Source organism: Alligator sinensis, unplaced genomic scaffold, assembly GCF_000455745.1.
Source record: "Alligator sinensis unplaced genomic scaffold, ASM45574v1 scaffold366_1, whole genome shotgun sequence".
Lineage (NCBI taxonomy): Eukaryota > Metazoa > Chordata > Crocodylia > Alligatoridae > Alligator > Alligator sinensis.
In genome coordinates, this window is record NW_005841851.1 from 3,813,396 (window position 1) to 3,836,369 (window position 22,974).

At 45.4% G+C, this 22,974-nt stretch overlaps 1 protein-coding gene across 4 annotated transcripts in view; it reads left to right on the forward strand.

The window, feature by feature from the left end:
• Positions 1 to 22,974, forward strand: part of PLCH2 (phospholipase C eta 2) — a 357,736-nt gene that overhangs the window by 186,477 nt on the left and 148,285 nt on the right. The gene's annotated exons all lie outside the window — the stretch shown is intronic.

Genomic DNA, 22,974 nt, shown 5'->3' on the forward strand with positions numbered 1-22,974 from the left:
GGAAATGATTTTGTTCTCATTCTCCACTGTCATCTACTTGATTCCCTCCTATATGCGCACACAGCACTTACAGGCTTCATGACACTGGTTGCTCCTGATGCACACTTTGGATGGGTATAAATGATGCCAACAGGTTTGAGGCTGTTGGGAGAATCAGTCCCTTTAGATTTGATAGAAAGAGGCGTTGAGTGATCTGGAGAAGGCCAGAGGAATGAATTCCAAATGTGTCATAGTTTTACTGGGAGCCAAACATGATTTGTATGAAACATGCTTAGTGCAGCCATGAAATGCTTAAAAAAAAAAAAGCAGAGATTTAATTATTTTTCTGCTTCGGACTTCCTTATTAAACTTTCTGGAAGGTATTAGGGGCCTCATCCAAACTGTTGCTTTATTGTGGTGTAGATGATTTGTTTGTGTTGGGCTGTGTCTCCCTTGATTGCTTTCTCAATCTTTTCTCGCTTAGCTTGCTCCCAAGGCCATCGTTTGTGACTACATTTAGAACTTAATTGCTGATGCATTTCCTGCTTTATAAAAACAGTGAAGCCCAACTGAAAACTTGAAGGAGGTCATTGAAACACTCATTTGCAAGGCAATGTAGTAACACCAGGGTGAAGTTTTTAAAATGGAAGGAGATCTTTGCAGGACGATATTGGTTTGTTCTGCGCACTGTGACAACAACAGATCTGTGAGACTAGCTTTGTTTGTGTTGTTTTGACTCTGCCAAATACAACTGGAAGTACCTGGGCATGAAAATGAAACTAAGAACGAAGTTACCCTAACTCAGGGGTAGGCAACCCTGGTCATAGGTGCCAGAGCATGGCACACAAAGGCATCTTGCTTGGCACATGTGCCTCAGAGCGGACGGCAGGGAAGGTGTTGGGGCTGTGCTGCCACAACAAGGATCAGGCCCCTTGCAGCTCTCCTACCATCTGCCCCTGGCATGCCAACAAGTCAAGGTTGTGGGTGTTTTTGGCACTCTTCCCTGACCCCTGCCCTAACTCTTGTCAGGCTCCACAGAGGGCTTGGGTTTGACTTTTCTTTTGAATGAAAGAGCGGGTTCTTGCCAATTCCTAGTAACTGGTTAGGGCTTGATTTTTCTTGCATTGTTGAGTGGCTTCTTAATCTGTAGGATTACTTCCAAGTGACATGCTGTTTACTGTGGGCAAGGGTGGTAGTACAGTTGTACTACCACCCTTGCCCACAGTAAACAGCATGTCACTTGGAAGTATATATTGGGGGTCTGAGGGGATGATTATATGAGGGGGAACTTATATTGGGGGGATGATTATATGAGGGGGAACTTATATTGGGGGTCTGAGGGGATGATTGTGCAGCAACAGCAGGAAAAGCCCATTTGCAGAGGACCGTTTATGGCCATCCCCAGCCTACTGAGGTAAGGAAAGCCTGAGGCTCTCGTACTTTTTTTGCGGTTCTTGAATGTCTAAGGGTTTCCTCTCTCCCTCCCGCTTTGGGCTCGTGGCAGTTCATTCCAGAGAAATGTCCTTTGTTTCCTCCATTTGTGCTTTCCCTTAGCTCACCTTGTCTCTCAGATGATCCAAGTGTCCTTTTGTACAAATGTGACATTCGTTACATACAGTGACTGACTGTGGGCATCCAGCATGTCACAGGATTGGGATGTTCGAACTGAATGCCACATCGCTGAAGTCAATGCGAGTGTTGCCATTTGGTATGAGTAGAAGCAGGACTGAACCTTTGATGGGCTACAGGAAAGTGTAGCTCACTGCCACTCTGCACAGTCAAGATTAGGCTATGCCTCAGGCTACCCCTCTGCAGTGGCCAGGGGCCAGCAGATGCAGAAGGAAAGGGCACATGCATGCTGTACCTATACACTTGGGAACAAGGCTGGCTTAGGCCTGGGAGGGATCCTCTGAAAGCAGCTTCTTCCCCTCAGCCCCTGTGACTCCCTGCTTTCCTATCAACTCAGATGCACTGAAACCAATTGAGGGATGCTGTTTGATTGCAAGGAGCAGTGGATCAGGATCTTTATGAGGAAAATTCCCATGCTTAGAGCAACCATGTCAGCCTCCCTGGGGGCATTTTCAGGTGACAAACAGTCAGCTCCCTAATAATGCAGCCTTTTCTCTCTGCCTGAAAAATATTTCTGTGTATTTCATTAAAACGTTTGATAAACATTGGTCATGTGACCCCTTCCTAACCTCATAAGAGAAAACTCCTAGAAAAAATAAACCTTTTCCCAGCAAAATATTTGAGTATTAGCAAACAGATGCAATAAACCAGTAAGGATTTTGAATATGTAATGTCCATGGATGGGAATTGTTGCCATTCAAAAGCAAACAAACTGCACCCAGAAAAGCAGCAGACCTTGATGAGTTTGAAATGAGATGCTAACCAGCGAATTAGCTCAGCGGGTTTGTCGCTGGCATCTTTTGATTTGTTCTGTTTATAGACCAACTTGTGCAGAATAATAATGGCTTATCTGGAAGGTAAGATTATGCCTCTAGGCAGTGCACAGAGCAAGAGGAAAGCAAGCAGCACCTTCAGACTAGCCTTTGGATGTGCAGTGCTGCAGACTGCTCTGAGTTGTTGCTCCCAGCCTGCACTTCTCATGTGGTTGGGACTAGTAAGTCATTAGCTCAAAGGAGCGATGCTCCAGAACAGCCTTCTGATAGCATTTGTGGGGATCAAAACACCAAACTAGTTATAAGATGGAGTTTGATCAGTTAATGAAAGGGGGATAGGACTTGGTTGCTAACGATAGCAGAGGTACTGGACTTCTTGCTCCAGGAGATGCCTCCTAGCCCTATATTCCCTATACCGCCAAGCCTTCTGTGGGCACAGTTGGTGTGGCACTCAAGTGGGAGGAGTAGAGCCAAGACTATTCCTTATTCCCCAGCTCTTCCTCTCCATTCCCTGGCCCTTTATTTTAGGGAGAGAGAAACCTGGTAAACAGTCCTGCTCGTAGCTGGAGCCAACAGTTTAGTTCTGGGTAGCCATTTTAGGATCTTGGAAGGCATGGATAATCTGGGCTCAATCTAGGGCAGGGGCAGACAAGTATTTTGGGCAGAGGGCTGCTTAACTGAGTTTTGGCAAGCTATTGAGGGCCACGTCAGGCAGCCAGGGGCAGATATATATTAATTTTCTAAATTTTTTAGGGCTTGGATAGAATGGCCTGGTGGGCCGCGTCTAGCCCATGGGCTGAATTTTGCCCACCCCTGGTCTAGGGTGTAGAGGGCACCTTTCCTCCCAGGGCACTTCCGTGCAGGATGCTCTGCAACCACTGCTGCAGTGCAGTTGCCTCCACGGCATAGAGCATCACAGTGCTCTGTGTACCTGTAGGGTTAAGGGTAGAGTTGACGAAATGGTGTTAGGATAATCTTTTCTCTGCCCCCAAATCCTGTAAGATCTTTAATGCACCAAATGACCAAGTTTATTTATTCATAGCTAACAAATCGGAGCAAGAAATTGACCTGGTTTCCAGATGGATTTAGATTGGCTTATTCCAGGGATTATATGACAGCAGGGGCTTGGACTTGATCAGCCATGAGGTGCTTTTCAGTTATGTCTAATATTCTCCCCAGGACCGTGTAGAAATAGTCTTATCAAAGAGTGCTTCAATATAAGCACAAGGAAAACACAATGAGCGGGGAAAAATGCTTTATAAATTTCCCCATGTCTAGCCCAGGTGCTGCCACGAAGATAAAGTAGTGTATTTTCACAGATGTGTTTTTTCCACACATCCAGAAATCAGATCAGAATTTCATCAGGTTTCTGTTCCAAGAAACTAGGATTTCCTTTCATCTTGATTAAGATCAAAATCATTTACAGCTTCATAACATGGACCATCATTTGAGGTTGGCTTTCTTGGAAAAAAATAACAAGCTTCAGCACAGCTTTGCAGGATGAAATATTACTTCTTGGATGTTTTGTTCACATCTCTCTGTAAGGATTTAAACCTAATTTTCTGATTCTGCATTCCTTCATGAGTGCTGAAAATTGAAATGCCTTGTCCCTCATCCCTGACTCCTGCTAGGTGGGTTAAGTCATCTTCGGACACAGAGAATCTGAAATATGTTGGTGCACTAAACTGCAAAGAACTGCTTCGCTCCTTCAGAAGGATGAGGGGCTGCCATGGGAATCCAAACAGTATAAGGCTGTCATAGATCACATTTAGATCACAAACTGCTCCTGCAGCCTAGGTGTACCCTTACCTTTGATGAGGACCAGGCTCTGCTAACAGCAGCTAATTTACCAACACCGTGGGGCAGGAGAAGGACAAGTGAAATGTGTTCTTCTTTTCTATTATTGTATAGAGAAATCTGGAGAACCATCTTTTTACATCCTTGAATCACTGGTGAACCTTGCCCCAGGTGTAATGATCAAATCTTTTTAAACGCACAGTTAGATGTTGTATGGTGGGAGCCAGCTCTGTTATGAAGTGTTTTGCCTGCGGTGGTTTTTCCAAATGCAAGTCACCTCCATACAGACAGGGTCCTTGCTGCTTGGGAGTTCCATCTCCTGCTGCATTGACGTGATAATCCTCTATTTGCAAAATGTTGTTATTTATATGGCACCCTGACTGTGCATAGTGCTATACAGTGTTTTCCAAGCAAATGATGAGTCCTTGCCCTGAGGAGCACACATGATAAAAGGCCCACCAAATCCAAAAGGAAACAAAACAAAAGCAGGATGGCATGAGTGTGTGATATCTCAAGGGGCTCCTGGATTAAGTGTGCTTGTGGTAGTGGGTTGCTGTGGAGATGACTGCAGTGTCTCAGAGGACATGGTTGGCTTAGGAGAAGAGTTAGCAGCAAAGATCTTGGTTTTTTTGCAGATATGTTTGGGACAGATCCTTTCTCAGGTGGTGATGCCAGTGGGAATGTTTTCTGCATGAAGAGAGAGCAGAACATGGGAATTTCCATGTTGGATCAGACAGGCTGTTGGGCTCTTTGGTTTCTTGATACAACAGTGGTAAATTCCTGAGATGGATATGTGAGAAGGAATGAAATCTCAGTAGCTCCATTGATTATAGCCATAGAGAACAATATGATTATATTCCTCACCATTCTAGTTTGGTTAGACTGAATATAATAGTCTCTGCTTAGCTTCTTTCAATCCAAAGGAACCCACACAGCACTTCACAAGCTTTTCTAGATCCACCATGGTCATGCAGTCACCTCTGGAATGACTTGCTACAGCAGCACAACTCCGTATAACCATTCAGCATATGAACAGCCTGATCCTGTGAGGAGATCAGTGCCTCTTACCTTATGTGCAGAGTACTCTCAGCTGCCCATATGAATCATCTTCCATCCTACTCACCAGGGCCCATGGAAGTTGCAGCTCCTCTCACTGGGGTGAAGAGCTGCTGTGCCCATTTAAACCTCCGTGGAGCAAAGAGACCTGAGTTCCATTCCTGGTTCTGCCTTAGACTTTCTGTGTGGCTGGACAAGTCACTTCTTCCCCTCTGAGTCTCAGGTCCTTTTCTGTATGATAGAGATAATCACACTTGCGTCCCTTCCTTTGTCCGCTTTCTCTGTTTGGAACTTGAGCTCTCCAAGCCAAAACTCGTCTTGTTCTGTGCATATGTACAGCACCTAGTCCTAGCTGGCACTCCAGGAAGTACTGTAATACAAATAATATCAATGAAGCAGAGTGTCTTTAGCCAGGACCCAAAGGTCTGCACTTATCTTCTTATGAATTGCAATTGCTTGGGACACAGCAAACACAGTACTAAGCATCATTCACTGGCTATATTCCATTAGTTCTGAGTTAATATTTTCTGGCAAATTAAAAAGGAGAGAAACATGGGTTGTTTGCCAAAAAGAGAGAGCGAGAGAGAGACAAAAGTCCAAAGACAACAGCTTGCATATCTTTATCAGTAACTCTACACGCGCCTTCGGAAACCTACCAGTGTATGGAAGGGTATCTTAACAGGCTGTACAGTACAGAACTAGCGCAGGGGAGGTGTTAAAGCATAAAACAGGTTTGTATCTTAAATGAACTGACGTCCCACTGGTGAGAAGAGAAATTGGTGGCAGCTGCCTACTGAATGAAATGCATCCCAGGGGGATTGTGAGTCAGTTACCTGTTTGTTACTTATTTCTGAACATGCCCCAGCCCCTTCCCCCAGCACTTCCGTGAAAGAACTGAGCAGAACATGCTCCTGCATCCCATCTGAGAGTGGGGAGCAAAGAGTTAATAAATGATTATCCCAGGTGGCTGAACACTTGAGTTGCAGTGAAAGGCTGGTAAAATTCATTTAGCTCCTGTGCTGGTTTCTACCTGTCAGCAGCTCCTGATGTACTATACAGGGAGTAAAATGAGCCTGCTCAGTCCAGAAGCAGCAGCAGCAGGCATCCTTAAGAACTTTTTGATGTTACATTAAAGACCACTGTGCATGCTTTCTTATTATTATTTTAAAATATGCTTTTAAAGACTCAGTGATGTGCATTGCTTTGGTCTTCATTGTTTCCTCTGGTGTTTCTTTCACTTGACTCTTGCTGGAATATGGATGATACAAACACCATTAGATGCCTCAGCCCAGATAAAGGTAAGGGAAGATCTCTTTGTTTTAATTGCCTTTTCAAGGAGGTTTAGTTGCTCTGAGAAGGAAAGCTTAGTTCAGCCTGCGTTCTTAGTTGCTTATTATCTGTTATTCAAGCTGAGGTCCTTCGTACAAAGACGTAACAGTCTCCTGAGGGAGGTTTTGCCATAACTTTGCTTTTCCTGGTGTTACCAAGAAACCTTAAATAAAAAATATATATCCAAAGTCTACTTGGGCTTGATGAACAGAGAGGAGGCTCTGGCGGTAGCTCCATCCCTTTTCTTCGTGTCTGGATAGCTGGTTCTCACTGTAAAAAAGCACTTTCCATTTTTATCCGCGGACCTTTTGCTACCCAAAGCAGAAGGGAAAAAAAAGACTCCCAGCGCTACTGCAAGTCAGCTGTTTGCTTTGCATAAAAAAATGTGTGATTTGTTTTTTGTCAAGTAACAGTTTGTTTTAAACCCACCAGTGTAGAGTCTTTAGAAACACTCTGGGTTATTCTCCTCCTCAGTGGACTTACACCAGGCATGAATTTGGTCTTCTTTATGACCTGTCTTCTGCTGATTAAATGCTGCTGCAGATAGTACCTGTAACTTGAACTTGGCTGGGGGGGTCATAGGTTCAGATCCTGAGCTCATCAGGTGACATTATAACAGAGTGAAACTTTTAAAATCTGTTTTTTAAAGCTGCATCATTTTTGTTGACTTCTTCAGGAAAAGTCCAGGGATGTCAGACTGAAGTCAGTGTAGCATTAGTTTAATGGAGTCAAATGCCTAATTACTTGTTTCTCTGTATTGTACAGTTCTGTATTTTGTGTACATTAGCCATGTGCACTATGTTTTACAGGAAGTAAAGAGGTGTGACTTGCATGGCATCTCTGCATTGCACTGGATCATATTCAAGTTAACACCTTCATATTTGTTGGAATGAGCAGTGGCCACTGTTACCAATGGAATTACTATTTCCAGCTGATAGAACATTAAAAGTCACAGCTCTGAGTATTGTACCATACCAGGCAGGGAACATATTCTTTGAGATTTACAAATTTACTGGCTGAAAAGTTCAGATCCAGGTTCAAACACCCCCCAGAGTTAAGAAGTATTTGGATCTGGGGTTTCAATTTATGAAAGGATCTAAATCTGGTCTCCACTGAGATCTCTGAGATTCTGACTTGGATTCCTCTTTATTAGTATAACCAGGAATAACATAGGACAGTGTTGTCTGTGCAGATGGTAAGAAGGGGGAATGCATACAGGTGTGGCTGTACCCATTCAGTTATTCACCCCCGCAGTAGCTGATACCAGCAACCCAAAGAGGCAGATTTGAAAATTGAAGCAAATGGCATTAAAGAAGTGTTGCTTTACAGAATGATCAGTATTTTTAGAAAGGAAGTCCAGGAAGCACATTCACATCATACTTCATCTTCACACATTAGTAAGGTCAGTGGTTACTGTTTGGTCTTGGTTTTATGACCAAGTTAGCAAAACCATGGCAAAACCAAAAAACCCCAAATAAACCCAAAACAGAACACCAAAACTTAGGATCTGATCTGTCACTAAAGGACAGAATGTCATCCCCTTATTCCTAATAGTAAGCAGCTACTCACACAAGCAATTCAGTTAACTACTTGGGGAGGTTTGCAGTCTGCACCCATGTGGCTTGAACACCGCAAAACTGTTGAACGCTAGCTAAGCTGTAACCAGTATATATTGGATGGGTTAGCAAGGACTGAAAGCAAAATGCCAGAAGGATTTGTGATGAAACCTGTTAAAGGTGCAACATACTTTGGTTATTAAGCAAAGGGTTCATAATCTGCCTTCCACACACAGTGTAAGGGTTTGTATTCAGCAGTAGGGACAGAGCTTGTGGTTACCTTGCGATGGCAGAGGACCATAGAGACTTGAAATCAGGGAGCATCAAAATTTAATCCCCAAAGGTGCTGTGTAAAAGAACTATTTTCTCAAGAATTTCAAAGATTTCAAATGTTTTTGTGTCCCCAGCTGTGACAAAGTTAAAACGGTAACAGGTTTTATAAATCTCAACTCCAGATATGGCTATGTTCTGTTTCATAGCATCTGAAAAAACAAGTTATTGCCTATGAAAGCTCATGCCTCTCTGAAAGTCTGTTGAGGTGATGCTTTGCCCTACCTTCCAGCTCTGTGCTCTGGTGCATGCTTGCAGCAAAATACTGAGGGCCCACAGTTCATAGTTAATTGACTAGAAATTAAGAGTACACAGTACTTCATGGGCCTAGCTTTGCTCTTTGAAGCCAGTTGCACTATCCTGATTTAGTTCACTCTCCACACGTTAGCAAGGACCCTGAGGAAGACATGGTGGAATGGGAAATACACCACCTGCAGTACCTTAAACTTAGCCCCAACCTTGGACTGCTGCTACTGCTTGTCTAGGAAAGAGAACTTGGCATATCAGTGTAATGAGTTCTCAAACTGATCTCTCAGGATCCAGGAAAACAGCCAGTCACTGTTGCTTAGTTTAGCTTGGTTAAGTCCTGGAATGGTTTTGTGGATGTTTACCAAGTCTGTGCATCTGCCAGTGGGTGTCTCTCTAAGTCAGTCCTAAAAGGCATCCTGAAACAACGAGAAATGGTTCAAGTTAAAGGAGCAGAGGTACAAGCCTTTGTTACAAGGTTAGAAACAAGATAATTTCTTTATGCAATCTCTTCCTCCAGCGTAGAGTGAAGTTACACCATGGGGACCCAAGTGGTTTGGATTTGGGCTGGAATTCATAGCCCTGTTGGAAGAGTTCCATTATGGTTGTGTGAAAGGGGCCAGCCTGACAGCTCTCATGACCAAAGTCTCCAAAGTCTTACCTCTAGGATAAAGAGAAAGATTGCCTCCTTTGAGGCTGTCAGGTCATACCTTTAGTATTAAAAAAAACAAACCTCACTGCACTTCTCAGCAGCTGATTCCAAACTGCCGAGCAGTAGCTAAGGATACAAGGCAGATTGGCTATCAGTACTTCTAGGAAAAGGATTGAGCTCCGGTGCATTAAAGCACAGTAGCTGAAGAAGGATCTTGAAGAAATCTTTCCATTTGGTATTGGCAGCTATTGACCATGGAAGTTAGAGGTATGGCCTCTGACTCAGAACTTCCTAGGCTTTAAATGCCGGAGGCTGCAAGTAGGAGAGGAACAGTGGAAAAGACCCTGGTCATGCCCTGTTCACTTTCCCTTTCAGCATCCACTCTCTGCCACTTTGTGACACAGGATACTAGACAAGATGAACCTGTGGTCTGACCCAATAAATGGCAGTTCTTATAGTCTCATGTTCTATATTCATAAAATTTCCTATTCATCTTATTCATCGTCCCTTGTGCATTGTAAGTTAGGATGTTGGTTAGGAAGTCAAATATATATTCACCAGAAGTGACTGAAGAATCCAGCTGGAACTGAAGCTGGGATCAAGTATCTGTAAGTTGGAAAGCAGGAGTATTCTGCTTTTACTTGGAGGCAAATCTGTGTGACTTGCAGACATGAACAACACTCCTCTGAGTTTACACTGTCTGAGCTGAGGGCAGAATTAGATCCACTCTATATAATGGGCTTAAGAGCCAGCTATCAAATATGAATGGAGTGTGTCTATAGCATCTTTTATGGTTATCTTAGTTGCTCCTATTACTTCACTGTCTCTTTGCTGATGCTTGTCATTCATCTCACTGTGCTTGGTCCTGGCTGTCAGTTTAGCTGGTGTCAGGTGAAAAATGCCTGTTGTGGTGTTCAGTGTCATTTCCTATCAATCTGTCTACTGCTGTACTGAGGGAGCTGACTGGACACTAGAAAATATCACTCCAGGATCAGTTTCTGTTTTGAAGCCTTTTATTACAGATCTCACAAGAGCAATGCCTTCCCATTTGCATCACTCCCAGAAATAGTGTATTATAAGCAGCTTTCTTTGGGTAAAAGGGGGAAGGAGCCAGGGCACTGAGGTATGCCTGAGGCTTACTCAAGGTTCAGGTCTGAACCACGGCTTAGATTTTAGAGTGAAGGTATCATCATGTGCTGTTTTTTTATGAGATCTCAGCCTCCAAATTGCAGTGGTCTCCCAAGAGCAGCTATTCTTACATGATTTCTGCTATCATGAATGAAACCCTGACCTAATTGGGAGAACAGCTCCCTTCCTGGCTAGATCCTCATCTAGACCCAGAGGGCAGGCTCAGATTGTAGAACTGAGTCCAGTAGGAGAAAAATCTTCTGGAGATATAACTGTTGTCTCCCTGAGCAGTACTCTTTTCTCTGTGTTGCATACTTCTCATTCATTTATGTGCAGGGATCTTCCAGTCATCTAGGTGTGGTAGCTGACACCTCCTATTTGTCTCTGGGGGGAAGGTGCAATAGAAAAAGGAAGGGTGGACCAGGCCAGCGAGCATTACCGGGAGCTGGGCTCCACATCGGCAGTGTCGGGATGATGTCTCCCTACTGCACAGTGATGTTAGAGCAGGGAAAGCTCCATTAATGATTGCGTGAGGCTCAGTTATTTTGGTCATGTGGGCCATAGGAGACAGATTGATACATAAAATAGGTGGAGTGGGTGCTTATAGGTGACCACACTGGGGCGTTTGCTCTAGGAAAGTCACAGTGGGATAATTGTCTGATGAGAAAACACTGCAATTTATGATGGGGAGGAAGGCTTCAGTCATTCCCTCAGTGAGGCTGGGGGAGGTTTGTGCTAGGCACTTTTTGGTATGGAAAACGAAATGACAAAATCCCACTTGAAGAAATACTCTTTGAATCACGTGCATAATGTGCTGCAGAGATGAACAATGATTGTGGTGCATCTGAGATCCTCTTACCCTTTACCAGGGTCATCAAATTAATTCAGGTGCAAAGTTTTATTTTTGTCTTCAGAAAACACTTGGGACCTTACTCTCCACTGCCTTGCACCTCAGATAGTCAGCTGTACCTGCAAAAAGTGATTTGAAACTGCTGCCGATTCTGGTTTCTTCACTCTGACAAATGGAAGCATTTTCACACTTACTTTGCAGAGGCATAAATGATAACAGAAAGTGCAAAGCAGAGTCAAGACCAGGAGAGAGATCATTTGATACTGTAAACTTTTAACAAACATTTATTTTGCCCAGATCTGAAATTCAAGTTTTGCCCTAGTTTCTTATCAGCTGGTAGCACCACCTGTTAAAGCTGTGGGACACTTCACAGGATGAGATACTGCTGCATGTTCATCTTTGAAATGTTTAAGCAATTTCCAAGAATGAGATTGGGGGAAAAAACGTTCTGCAGTATTAGAAAATTCTGGTGCTTTTTTAAAAGCTTTAGCATGTACAGGCTTTGGAGTCAGGGTTTGAAATGCGGGAGTGCGTGGTTTTCAGACTTTGAACAACAAGATTGGGATGGGGAGGAGAATCCTGGAAGTTGGCACTGGGCCAGAGGTAGACCGAAGGGGTCAAAGCTGGGGAGAAAGGATTGAAGAATCGATGCCCATTAGACCCCTTCTCCCTCCAGAGCCAAGAATTGAACCGAGACCCCCGATTCTCACCAGTTCTCTGCTGCCACCAAAAATCTATGAACCCCTGTCTCCACTATATCTTGTTTTCCCTAATCCACACACCATATGTCTGCTATTGCTGCCCTCCCTATTGGTTACATCTTTAAGCATGGATCTGTGTAGAGGACCCAATGGTTCTAGCCATGCTGATGATGCGGGTGTCAACGTAATGCCATCTGATGGAGTACCAGTGTGGGGAGAGAGGGAGGTCAGTTTGCCTTTTTAAACACCTGGGAAGGTGCAAATAAACAACAGCATTAAAAGAAAATCACTGAGGTTGCATCATCAGCCATGAAGAAGATGGAAGAGCCAGAAATAGTTTCCTGTGCAGCCTTAATTCATCCACCTTGTGTATATACAGGATGGTACTGACATGAGTACTTACTATTTTTCCCACAAAACCCTTGCCTTATTCAGTGCACATGATGAACCTACTCCTGGGATGCAAAAGGATTGTGTAGTGAATCCGTCTATCCCCTCATTGTTGCAAGTGTTGGGAAGCATGTAGGAGGCAGGGGAGTGTGGGAAGAGAAAGGACAGTGTCACAGTGAAGGTGAGACTGGATCCTGCCCTGGAGAACTGGAGTTTACTCTTGTCTCTGCCAGATATCTTACAGGATGCTGGGACAGTTACTCAAAGCAAACTTTTCACAGTTACTGAAGAACTACTACTCCCTAGTTTCTGCATACTTGACTTGAAACTCTAGTATCTGATTTAGAAATGAGCTGAACGTTCACAGCACCCGCTGAAATCATTGGAGCTGTGCTGTAAAGTACTACAGTATATACTCCTAAGTGAAAAACACATCTTAGATATTTCAAATGGTCCCCAGAGTTACTGGATAGTTTTGGCATTGATCTTTCTGTGCCCCAGTTTCCCATCTGTTAAAGAGGCAAAAAAAGCAAAATCTTGAATACCTTTTGATTCCGTGAGAACCCTCCACCCTGTATGGGGAATCAGGCAAGGAGTAGATAGAAAAGATACGTGCACTCGTGTAATTAAATGTTATATCCTGAGTCATGTTCACAAAAGGGTCTGAAGTGAAGCAACACTATCTCCGGTATTCTTTTAAGTGCTTGACTTGCAACTTTCAGAATATTTCCTTAAATGTGGTTATTTTGTGCATTATATATATAGATTTATATATCTATATAGCTCTAACATCTTTCTAAAACTTTTGGAGCTCTGTAAAAAGGAGAATGCACAATTTAATACCAAAAGCACAGCAAATTGATGAATTTCTCATTTAATGAAGTCCCCAAGCAGCATGTAAAGGATTATTTCTCAGAATCTTGACCCTTTATGGGCCTCTGGGATATAGTTTAACATAAATCTACATTTCTACAAGCATTAGCTGTACTACTTACTTTCTGCTCTCTACTTTAAACACATTATCAAGGTATTTATTGCCTCAATAAAGCCAAGCTTCCTTGTTAATAATGTATGTGTGGAATCAAACAATTTGTCAGGCAATGGATCAGGGAGATAAAATGCAATTTTGAAAGATTACAAATCCTGCATAATGGAAAAATGAAATAACAAAATAGAATAGCATATTTATAACAAACACAACAAAATGGGAGGACTGGGATCAAGGAAGAATGAAGCATTCTGTGAGTACATTACACTGCATTTGAACGAGCAACATGATCAAGTCTCATTATTAGGGTAAAACTCACATTTCTTCATAAGGTTCCATTTAAGTCTTTAAAATAGTCATATTTGTTCCATAGGTTTTGTGCTGTTCCGTTACACAGGGTGAACTAAGAATTAGGGACGTGTTATTTGGGATCGGAGTCTACACTACCTGGATCTCACTGGCTCTGCCAGAGAGTGGCCAAAAACGAGTTAATAAAATGTTGTAGTTTGAATGAATCCATTACTTTGGGCATGGGCAAATGAACAAATGATACTTGGTTAATGCAAGGGGATTTGCCATGTCACCTGATCTGGGGTATCTGTTTCATGGGTCTGCTCTTATCCCAGAGTAAATGGAAGCTAAACTGATGCACCTTATTGCTAAATGAAACAACTCTAAGTTATTGGGGTTTACCTTTGACTTAATATGGTATAGGACTGGGCACATGATGCAGTTACTGCAGAGGAGTAAGCCTCTTCTGCCCCCAGATAACTTAGTATAATTTGTTTGTCCATGCCCAGTAAGCTGCTTATTCAAGATTTTCACCCTTTGTAGTGGAGTTAAATTTAAAAAAATGATCAAAACTCCACACATACTGCAATATTTGTCATTCAGCATCATCATAACTAAAACTGAGCAAACAGCCTGCAAGGACCAATTCCTTCAAGTTCAGCCTGTTTTTATCTTATAGATGGTGTTTTTCTTAAATCTGCATGCCAGTTTAAATTATTGAGCAAATACCTTCTTAGATTTTGTTTCCTAGGGACAACCCAGGGATGGATTGTAAACGCTGGACATTCCCGCTCTGTTGTTTAATTATGGTTGGCTGGGTAAATCAAATTTACTATTCTGTGATTGGATGAGCAGACAAGCACTTCCAACAGAAATACTGTTACATGCAAATTCCATGTTTGTTTTCATGCATGCAAGCTTGAATATTGTTTTCCACCAACTTCTATTTACATTTATAGGAAACAAACTCAGAATGGCCAAGAACATAGCAAAGCAAATTCATGAAAGGCAATCCCAATCAAAGATAGATCTGGAAGTAATAATGAAAATAACTTCTAAAGTTAATGTAGTATTGACTGTGTATATATTTCATGCCACAGCAGATGTTCACTGCTTATAAACCAGCACATTAGAGGAAGGAAGAATCAAGCATTCTGAGTTTAATCATCTTTTCTCACTTTGGTTTGTTTAAGTCATCCCAATTAATTAGAGGCCATTAGCACAATCTGGGAAGGAAATGCTAAATCCCTTGCTTTTAAAAGGAGAAATGTACTGTCATTCTAAGCGTGCAATCGCTGCTGGGAATCTTTATCTAGCTTTAGTGCTGTAACTCAGGATTTCTCAGTGGAGAAATGTGCTGTGCTTAGTGTAAATCAAGAGCAGTCATTATCTCTAGTAAGAGCTGAGACTGTAGGTGAGGTTCTTGTTCCCATAATATATGCCCCATTTCTTTCTAGGAACATAAAAAGTCTCTAGCTATTCTTCTCACACCTCTTAAATTGTAACTAAATTGATGGATAATGCTACCCTTTGCATTTCAAGCAAGTTTAGAATCCAAAAGATTTTAGATCCCACCAGACCATTGCAAATCTTTTATAGTTTGAGACTGAGAGGGGAGGAATATGGATAAAGCCTTTTCCTGGGAAAATGACATTGCAAACTTTATCTGCTGACCAATCATGGTCTTTGAGCTAAATAAAAGGGTCCAATTCTAATCTCGCTCCTCTTTTACAAGGGAAATACTTCAGATTTACTAGCATGAGAAACAAGTTGTGTCCCAAACATACATTAATGAGGATGGATAGCCCTCAAAGCAGGTGCATCAACATGTGCGTTAATGTATCTTTGCTACTGCGCATTAAGGTTAGTACCTGTAATATGAGGTTCTATATAAATCCGCAGTAGCCGGTGCTACTGAGCAGTAGCAAAGATGCATGGTCTTTTTGTGATAATGCACAGTAGACTAATTCTACTGAGCGCATTAGCATGGTTTTTGCTGTGACGCGCTAATGCGTAGGAGAATTCTTCTGCTGTGGTTAAGCGTTTAGTGTAGACATGCCCAGTATGTTGCAATTTGTTCTAGATCAAAGAGTAGTTTGAATGATTGCCCAAATTTCTCTGGATCTCTTTGGTCAGAATTAAAGATAGGTATCTCATGAGAAGTTCTTGAGGTTTTCTGGTGATTTCTTTTACCTCCAAATGAGAGTTCAGTGAGAGAGATGGTGCTGAGCATGGAAATGCCAGACAAACTCACGTTAGCATGCAGACCATGCACAGATTTTTACAAGTTTATTGAACTCGCAAGCCTCAGCAAAAGATTGGTTCATACTTTGGGGATGGCTCAAGGGGTGCATCCACACAAGTGCAATGTGAGTCTTGCAGCATCTCAAAGCCCTTTGTAGCCCCCCGCTCGGCCCGTGGCCGGGTGCAGCCCCCTGCTCACCTCCCTTCTTGGCTGCAGCCTCCTTGCTCAGCTCCAGCCCCCCTGCTTGGCTTGTGGCCGGCTGTGGCCTGCTTGCTTGCATGGTGGCTGGCTGCAAACACCCCCCCGTCCCCCCAGTGCGCTCCCTGCCCAGCTGCCACCCCCTGCAGCTTACCAGCAACAGCAGCCATGCCTGTTGGCACAGCCCCCCTACATGGCAAGGGGGAGCGGGCTTGGCCCCAGCTGCCAGGTATCCGCATGGCCTCTGCCACAGCGTGCTGCTGTGGCCTAGCTTGGCATGGTGCAACGCAGGGCAGAGTGATTTTGGGCAGCTCCAGGCTGTCACCCAGGGCTGCGTGCCGCTTGCAGGGACTGCTGGCCGCACTGGCCTTAGTCCTACGTGCACAGAAGCGCCTGGATGGATGGCAGGGGGGCTGCGCGGGGGTGCTGCTCCCATACAGGGGGGGCTGTGCCATGAGGCCAAGTGGGTGGGGAGTGCGCGGAGGGGCTGCAGCCAGCCGCTGCGTGAGTGAGCAGGCCACAGCTGGCCACAGGCCGAGCGACGGGGCTGGAGCCAAGTGAGGGAACTAGAGCTGAGCAGAGAGGCAAGTGGGGGGCTGTACCCGGCCATGGGGTGAGTGGTGGGGGCTGGAGCCATGTGGGGAGGGGTGGCTGGCAGACCCATCCCTCCTGAGCTGCCCCCACATAGTTCCCCTCGTTTATTCAGCTCCCCCCTCCTACTGGGCATGGACAGGCCGAGCGACGGGGCTGGAGCCAAGTGAGGGAACTAGAGCTGAGCAGAGAGGCAAGTGGGGGGCTGTACCCGGCCATGGGGTGAGTGGTGGGGGCTGGAGCCATGTGGGGAGGGGTGGCTGGCAGACCCATCCCTCCTGAGCTGCCCCCACATAGTTCCCCTCGTTTATTCAGCTCCCCCCTCCTACTGGGCATGGAGCCCAGGTCCCAGTTGCTGTGACCCTTGTTGGGGGCATGTGGCCCATGTAGGGGGCAGTTCATGAGGTGTGCAGGGGCGCTGCACCCTGCGGGGGCCAGGGGACTCACCCCTCCTGAGCAGCCCCCCCTTGTAGCCCTGTCCACACCCATACTCCCTCCACAATCCACCCCCGAACCCCACATCCTCAAGCCATCCCCAAAAACCCCTCACCCACATTCCTGGCCCTGTGGGGAAGGAGTGAGGGGAACGGCACAGGGGGTAAGTTGTGGGTTGAGAGTGAGGGGCAAGGGCAGGGGCAGGGGCAGGGCAGTGTCATATCAGTGCTGCTCAATGCTGCACATCCTGGTGAGCGAAGGGGGTAAGGGCAGCTCTGATTTTTCTGTGACAGATTAGCCCGAAGTCAATGCCAAACTGTATAGATAATTAGAATTTATTTTATGATGATGATGGAGGCACTGGTAGGCTTTCAAGTTGATTTACAATTGTAAATATATCAATAAAACATGCCCAACTGATTTTTCTCTCTCTTTCTCTCTTTCTGTGTGTGTGTGTGTGTGCGTGCGTGCGCACGCGCGTGTATATATATATATATATATAGAGAGAGAGAGAGAGAGAGAGAGAGATCTTTTGTTTTAATTGTGGAGGAACATGGATTTGGGGGTATTTTAAAGAATTAGGATTTTTTTCACAGATTTTACAGGTTTTAAGTAGGGTACACCTGAATTCCTGCTAGTGAGGCAAGTGTCAGGACCTAGGCAGAGGAGCCTGCTCAGGGCTGGCAACTGGGACCCAGCTGGAGGTTGCTGACCTCCTGGCCACTTGGACATGCTTTGACAGTTCAAAGCAGCCCACTACATGGGAACATCTTTCCGGTGATAGCTGCCTAGATGGCTGGGCAGTGGCACACATAGCAGTAGTGCCACACAAAGGCAACTGTGCAGCCACAGCCCACTGGCAGCTGGCCTAGAGGGGCAGGTGCCTCTACTGGCTGTGCAGTCTCCATCCGGGTCTGGCAGGCGTGCAGCCCTGAGGCCACATACTGTCGCAGGTGGCAGCAGGTCACAGCCAGGCAGCAGCCCCCACTGCCAGACTGCTGCAGTAGGTAAAGGGTGCAGGGAACTCTCAGGGCTGCTTCAGCAGTTCAGCTGGCACAACAGCTAGTGCCCCCAGATACCAATTGGCTGATCCGCAGAAGCTCCTGTCTATTTGTATCTTCCAGAGATCATAGGCCTTAAGGCCCCCCTAGTTAACTAATAGCCCCCACTACGGCATGGGGCCAAAGTTTGAAAGATACAACTGATAATTAAATATTTTTTTGTGGTGGGACAACTAAGGAAGAAAAGGGTAGGAGTGATGTGGGGGGCATAGGTTCAAAATGTGAAAAGAAGTTCTGTGGAGGGGGACACCGAGCAGAGCCCCCCGGGCCACACTTACCAGTCCTCAAAGGCATCCAAGGAGCTAGCGGATGCCACCCACTGGTGCTCTGCCTGGAAACGTGCACAGACAAGTGAGAGGCAAGTGGCCCCGCAGTCTCCGGGAACCTTCCTGGTTAGAGCCTCCTTCCTGGTCCACTGGGCCAGGGCAAGGAGTAGGTTGACCAGGAGGTCCCAGGACTCGGTGGGGCCGTGGATGGGGTGACCGAAAACAAAAAGGTGGGTGGTGAAATTCCCTAGCAACGCCCTTGCCGAGAAGGTCCCACTTCTTGGTGTCTGGGCAGGACGCAAGGGCGACATGATAGACAGTGCAGCACACGAGCGTGTACAGGTGGCAGCGATGGACAGTGGAAAAATGAACCGGTCTGGTGTCCTCCAGCCGGCTCAGGTGGTGGAGTGGGGAGCACTGTGAGGCTGGGCAAAGTGCCAGCCCCACGACAAACTCTGGTGGGTTGGAGGATGGGGGCGGGCCATGGGGACCGCTGCCACGCAGGACCTGGTCAGCAAAGGCAAGGGCGTCGGGAGGTAGGGCAGATTTCACCTCCTGGACCAGACAGCAGCCCCAGAAGCCTCTGAGAGTAAGTAGCCCTGAGCTACTTGCCAGGGCAGCTTTTTATATTGCTGGGTCCAGCACAGGACAGCTTTGTATACTGCTGGGGCCAGCACAGGTACTAGCCCCAGGTGCAGATCCAGAAGGAGCCAGGCAGGGTTATTTTGCCCCAAGTGGCACAGTTTGCCCCACACCAAAGTGCATGTCCGGGCACATGCACTGAGGCAAAAAGTCCCAGCTCAAATTTGTACCACTTCTATTTGCACTGCTGCAAGCACACATGTTTGCATGTGTGGACGCGCCCAAGAAGTGCTTTGACTTATTCCCCCCTGTCTTTCCATTGCTAATTAACAGTCTGCTCCCTGGGCTTCCCATCAACTGAGGAAAAAGATCCACATCCAGGGAAAATTATTTCAGGGGAATCAGCTGGGAAGGTAAGTTTCATTGGAGAGTCCATGTCATTTTCAGGATGTGATGGAGTCTTCAGCTGTTGGACCAGGAACTAACGATAGATACCACAGCCTAAGTGGTGGATCTTGGCCAACTAGCTACTTGATGGACTAGCTAGCACATCTATCCAAACTATGCTAGCCCTTCTTCTGTCAGTGAGGTTGCAGCTAATGAAGAGCACAGGCACCGAAATGAATCGATCAGTTTATTGGAGGGGTAATTAACAATGACAAGAGAGGGAGGATGGGTAAGACTTTTCTAATCTCTATTAACTATACAGAACACCCTTCATGACATAAGGAACAAGTGTGGATAGGTGCTTGTGTCACTGTGAGGAGATGTGGTGCTGACAGAGCGCACACACCCAGGAGAGCAGAGTCCTTACCTCCCTCTTCCCACCTTCAGGGAAGGGTGATACTCACCAAAGAGCTCTGCGAGTCGCTGTCTTACTGGTCCAAGCGCACCCTGGGAGAATTCGGGGGAGCTCACCCAATCAGTGCTCTGTGGAGATCAGTGGTAGGGGGAGCCGATGTGATCCAAAGCTAACACACTCGAGGATTCGATGCCAGCTGCAGTTCCGGATCCAATCACTCACTCACTCTACTGCTCCGCTCACACCAGGGGCGTCGGCACTAGTACTCTCCTTACACACCACTCATTCAATACCAAGAAGGATACGGGATGAAGAGTAGGCCATAGGTTAAGCAGCCATGAGCACACAACCATGCACACCAGTCTCACCCACCAGGAAGCCCCCAAATCTCAGTCAGCATCAGGTTATATGCTGGTGTTGACATGGTACTCAGCCTTGCTGCTCACATCACTTGGGCTCGTGCTCTCAGCACTCACTTCCTAGGAGAATCCATCCTTTCCACATGTGTACTACACACACCACGCGTGCTTAGTTACACACCTCGCTGTCAAGAGTTGCTTAGAGTTCATCACACCATGGGCAACTGGTGCCTTCTGAGTCTGGGGGTGGGGCACCAGATCGGCAACGGGCAGGGGTCCCTCAGCAGCCGATGGCTGAGCCAGTGAAGAAACCGGAAGTGCAACTTCCAGTTTTGCGGCTGGCGCTTCTAGGGGTGCACGGCCGATCTCAGGGGGTGCACATGCACCTGTGTGCACCCCCTATGCGTCGCCAGTGCATCACACGGCCCACTTTCACTCCACACATGCACACTGGTTCCTATCCTTCATCCTCGTGAACTAAAAATTCATTTGCTCTAACTGCGCAATAGTCGGTGTAGCTAAGTGACTCCCATGTCTCAGGCCCCGATTTATGGCCTTGCAAGCTGAAGAGATAAAACAGAGATGGCAACAGAGTGCTCATTCAGGACATGGTGTTCCAAAGCAAACACTCATCTGATAGGAAGAGGATGCCTGCTCAACTTACCGCCTCCTATTTCACAGCATTGCTCGGATGCTGCTTAGAAGTTAAAAATTCACCCATCAACTCACCCATTGGTTTCCTTATTTCCATCTGCCTATATAAGTTTGCAGAGATCTCCTTGACTGTCCATCTCTTCACCCTGAGAAGCTGTCACAGTAATTGCAGGACAGTAAAGTTTGCCTACAGTTCTTCACATCCCCAGGGTTCTCTGGTTACAGGTTTCAGAGCCTGCTTTTCTTCAGTTGTCCAAACCAGTTTCAAATTAACCATCAAATAACACTTTGCTAATGTAGAGGCCTGATCCTGCCAAGGTGCCAAGTGACTACAGCAACCACTGACTTCTAAAGAAGATAGAGATGCTCTGTTCTTCAAAGCATTGGAACATAAAACATAACCAGCACTAGCATTTTACAAGAAACTTGCTCTTTCTGTATTTCAGTTAACATTTCTGTCTGTACACAGCAAATACCTGACTATTCTATCTTGCTGCTTTTCTTTTTAGCTTAGGCACTGTGGTTCTAGCTTCTGGGCTGTGATATGTATGAAACCTCAGCAGTGGAGATTAGGTGATGGCTTTGCTGTGACCACCATTTTTCATACTTACTAGTAGTGACTTGTTTTCTCAAACTCCCTCCATCTGTTGTGTCCATCTAATGCCTGTGTCATCATCTCATGTTTGGGACAGAAAAATCTTCTTCCCTAGGTTTGTCCAAAGCACTCTTGCCCCACTTATCTGTGGGCTGTTAAGAGGGCTGTTACAAAGATTGTTTCCCAAGCTTATTGCTTTAGCCACATTGCTCCTTTCTTAATATCCATTCACCTCCACCTGCTTCTCCGTGGCATCACACACAAACTACTTGCCTTTGCTTTCCAGGCCCTGCAGAGCCCATCTGCATTTTATGTGCCTCTCTCATGCATTATACAGATTTCGACACCCCTCCAATCAACCAATGATTCCAAGTTCCACCACCTACTTGTTTTCAAACCAGCTCCTTTGTGCCTTCCTCCACATTGCCCATCATCTACTAATGTACGGCTGTGTCCTCTTTTAAATCTCTTCTTAAAGTCATCCTTTACTATGTAGCCTACAAAAATAGGGTCGGGCAGCAGATAAGTAAAAACCACTGCTTATCAAACTGATCAGTATTCTCTTGTTACTTTCCTTAGCACTGCCATCTGTCGGTTTCTGTGCACTTGTTGCTTCGTGCGGTGGACTTGGAGCATAAGCTCTTTGAAACACAGACTGCCTATATGCTTTCTGTTTTACAGCATCTAGCTCAGCAGGATGCTGGTTCATGCTTCATGCTCTTAGATATACTTCCCGTACAAATAAATCGTGGTGTTAATACTTAGGCGGATGGAAGTCATCATACATGATCTTGTACCTTTAATATTGTGTTACATTTTGGCCAGGAAATGACATATCATGAAATAGTGAATGAAGTTTTTGCTTTGAGCTGAGCTTCCATTTTGGAACCATTGTCAGGGTTGTATTAGCAGGGGACAAAGTGTTCTTTCAGCACTGAGTTTTTCCTTTTGGCAGCAAAGTCTTCATGAAGCCTGAAGGATTCTGCAGGCAATCAAGGGAAATATCTAGCACAAATCCCTCACTGCTTCCCGCAGCACTTTAGCTACAGGACTCCTTTGAACTTTTCACCAGCCATCTTCTTCATGAGGCATCATACAGACAACTGCACTGGCAAGCCTAACTTTTTCCAGACTACAGCTGACTGAATGAGCAAGAATAAAACAAGAACCAGTTTGAACCGTCATCCAAACTTCAGATGAAGATTGATTAAAAAGAAGCCGTTTAGGTTTTGGGGGGAGTCTTTAGCTTTTGCCCCTGCCTCTCCATTCCTGGGTTCTGGTTAGGATAAGAAGTGGAGGTAGGAGAAAAACCGCAAGAAATATTGCTCTCATATTTCATTCCCAGAAGGAAGCAAGAAGGACCAAAAATGAGTGTTTCCATGAGATTTTCAGAACTGGATAATTTTGGGAAGCACCTGACCTTTGGGTGCTGACCAGCACCAGATCACTGACCTTTTCCAGGTGCCACTTTTCATAAATCGCAGATCATTG